This window comes from Lactuca sativa, chromosome 8 (genome assembly GCF_002870075.4).
Source record: "Lactuca sativa cultivar Salinas chromosome 8, Lsat_Salinas_v11, whole genome shotgun sequence".
NCBI lineage: Eukaryota > Viridiplantae > Streptophyta > Magnoliopsida > Asterales > Asteraceae > Lactuca > Lactuca sativa.
In genome coordinates, this window is record NC_056630.2 from 264,187,799 (window position 1) to 264,191,519 (window position 3,721).

Below are 3,721 nucleotides of genomic sequence, written 5' to 3' on the forward strand. Positions count from 1 at the left end.
TACATCATATCACAAAAGTTGTCACCAATGCGAGAATGCATACCCTTCGCACCATTCGTCTGGAAGATGCTCGTGAGAGATATGAGAGAGACCATGAAACCCTTCTTCAAGCACTGGCTGAATCACGAGCCGAAGTCATAGAACTCCGAGTACGCCAGAGGGTGTACGAAAGACACCTGCTTGATGTGGAACGTCAACTGGATGAACTAAGGGTTCACCAGAGGGATGACCGTCACCAGTAGCAGATGCCTTACTTTCTTACCCTGTTGAAAGGAATCGTTTTTTTCCTATCTATGTCCTATGTGGCATTTTTTTCTATGAAACTGCCTTGTACTGTAGGTACCTTTAGTTAGGCCTTTATGCGGCCAAAACCTTTCTACTCTAGATATGATGTAAGACCTTCCACAAGGTCAATTTTTCCCGAACTTATTACATCATGAATATCAAAGATATTGACAGTCGGCTAACTTCTGTGTTATTCTTTATTCAAATACATTCATCGTGCTATCATGGGAGTCTATTTGAAGCCCACCCTATTCGAGTTATTGAACTAGGGAAATTTAGCTCAGGGATCATTCCCAATTCTTTTTCAAGGGTTGGATCATGTTATTTACCAACCGATGGTACCCTGTTTTAAACGCTAAGCATCTTAAGACCATTCTACGAACATACTTCCACTCTTTACTAGGACTGCATCATAGGGATGTAGGTCAAACCTTCATGAACATACTTCCAATCCGTACTAGGACTGCATCATAGGGATGTAGCTCAAACTTTCGAGAACATACTTTTACTCTTTACTTGAGCGATCGAAGTACATCTAGGGTCAACCCAAAATTGCTCATAAAATCCTTATCTTTTGTGTTATAGAATCATGTTGTCGTTCAGAAACAGTCAACCGAACAACGAAACCCCTGCCTTTCCTATGGACACCGCTACTTTCCAAGCCGCAGTTACAGCTGTTGTGATGGCTGCCATGACAGCTGTCCTTGCAAACTGTAACGCTATCAACGCAAGCAATGCTGACGAATGGGTTGAAAATCCCGATCGTAGTATCAATCCAGTAAGCCAACAAACGATAACAGTCGCAGGCTCGCGAAGCCACAACTCATAGTTCAAGAAACGGAAGCGTCAAGCCCAAAAGGGACACAAGCAATATGAGGGGAAGCTCCCAAAGTGTAGCAAGTGTAGCTATCATCATAATGGAGCCTGCCGGGTATTGCAATATATCAATTGCAACAGACTGGGACACATTGCCTGTTTCTGTGGAACCACCACCACTAGAGACAGCCAGGGTTGCTATTATTTTGGTGAGACTGGACACTATAAAAGAAATTGCCCAAAAAGGGAGAACAACAAAAGCACCCACGTCCACATGACACCTCGTTTCCACCACCGATGCTAGTACTAGCCCGATATGTCACCAATGCGGTGAGATAAGGCACTTCAAGAAGGATGGTCCAATAACAAAGAACTCCGACGTAGACGGGGAAATGCTAAGGATCACTGCCGCAGGAGAAACTACTCCGGACCCACGGTAATGTAATTAAGGCGTTTCGTTATAACAGACTTATAAACCGTTTTAAATTAGTGCAACTCGCGTCTTATCTTTTGCAAGATCCCGTCAGTAAAGGGACGCTCATGTTGCGTATACTTTCCTTTTATAGTATACCTTGTTCGCAGCAGCATTCCTATAGTTACTCTAAAGTACTATAACTCTGCTAAAAGTTGCACTGTTGTGTTTTGTCTGTAACGCCTTATGTTCAAATCTAGTGTCTTTACTTTCAAGTATGTCCGATATTATTATACCACTAGATTCAATTCGATTCGCACAATACTAGTTTTGTGCGCACATCTCTTTCTTCGGAATTGTCTTTCTAGCGAAGCCGTCATTCCATAACACCAAAGTGCTCATTCATAGAGTACCTCATGTTTCTTATCCTTTCCGAAGAAACCTCAGCAAACCTCCCCGAAGTACCACTCGTATAGTACGTCAAGTTCAATCCAAAGACCCATATGGTGGATCTATCGTTGAAGAATGTATACATAGGGGTGGTATATAATCAAGATTCTACAGGTTTAGAATTGATGATTCCACTTTAACTTCTTTTCGTCGTTGGGATGTGAGGTTAAAGAAGAATCATTTATTCGACTACCTTTTCAATCTTAATTATATACGACTTGTATACACGAGACTACGATTGATGAACCATGTATGAACTTCAGGACGGAGACTGCCCAAGATTACGAGTGCTCGCATCGTCATGCGAACGAACTTAGAACCTAATACGACTCCTGTAACCTGACCGCCCTACGGTCACACACCAACGGAGACACGAGAACCGTCTGGACAACTTAACGACTACTCAACAAAAGAATGAGAAAACCAAGCTCCTCACCTTTGAGAGCTCCAGTCTTATTCTTCAAGAAGACATACTTCAGCGGGTGCGATCATACCAGCACTAATGCACCTGATCCCATCAGAAATCCATAGCTAAGCGTGCTTGGGCGAGAGTAGTACTAGGATGGGTGACCCCCTGGGAAATCCAAGTGAGAGGCCAAATCCTTTTGGAGGCCTCACACTGGAAAGGATTGATACGCTTCGGAAAGCGTAGTAAGCTAAATCCAAGATAGTTAGGACCTTCGGGATTCTTGCCCGAATCGGCCATGTAACTCACAAACCCAACCTACACCATGAACTCAGTAACGTACATTTTACCCTTCACGTCTCGAGCTTGAAAACATACCTTTCCGTCAGGAATCTCTTAATCCCACTCGGCGAGATCGAGATCAATGAGATCCTCGCCTTCGTGGAAGATCGAACCTGTAGAGATCATGGACCGTGAGGTCAAGCAGACGAAGTAAAGCCGCATCCCGATTGTGAAGGTTCGTTGGAACGCCAAGCGAGGACTGAAATTCACATGGGAGTGCGAGGATCAAATGAAATTGAAATATACTCATCTATTCGCTTAGTTATCTGTAACTACTTTATTTGCTTAGACTTTAATTTTGGGACGAAATTCCCTTTAACGAGGGAGGGATGATGTGACAACCCGGAATTTTCATTGGTTCAAACTTTAAAGTCAAGCACTTAAATTAAAAGTCAATTACATTCCTAATAATTGTTAGCCAATTTAAAGTTTGTTTGAGTGTTTTTAGTATTTATTCTTCAAACGAACGGATGAAAGGAAGTACTGTCTCGAGTCTTGGAGTTGAAAAACCGCACATACCACCTTAATAAGGAGTTCACGGCCAAACTTTTAGAGTTTGGGTTGTAAACTCCCTAATGGCCGTGAGCTCATGCCTTAGGCATGATTTTACTCCCCAAACTCCTCACTTTTCACTTCCATTCTCAAGAACACCCTCTATTCTCTCTCAACTATCATCCCGTCTTTCACCCGATCTCCCGAAAATGTAAGTGTTACTCGACTTGATTTGTTGTTATCACATAACACCTAGTGTTTATACATCATTTCATCCATTCAATTTTGTGTTTTACTTAGATCTTCAAAACACCATGAACACACATTAGTGTTCTTGGACCTTAAACCCCAAATCAAGCTTCTATCTTGTAAGTACACTTGCCCTAGCTTCTTGGGTGCTTAATATGAACTTGATAACACTTGAAAATCATCAAATAACACAAGAATAAAGGAGTTTACGGCCAAGGATGTTCTTGAGCCGTAAACCCCTTTTTTAGTGGTAAAATGGACATTAGTCC

The 3,721-nt window shown here is 42.2% G+C and overlaps 1 pseudogene; it reads left to right on the forward strand.

The window, feature by feature from the left end:
* Positions 1-2,443: 2,443 nt before the first annotated feature.
* LOC111908612 (5S ribosomal RNA) lies at positions 2,444-2,561 on the forward strand (annotated as a pseudogene).
* The last annotated feature ends 1,160 nt before the right edge of the window (positions 2,562-3,721 follow it).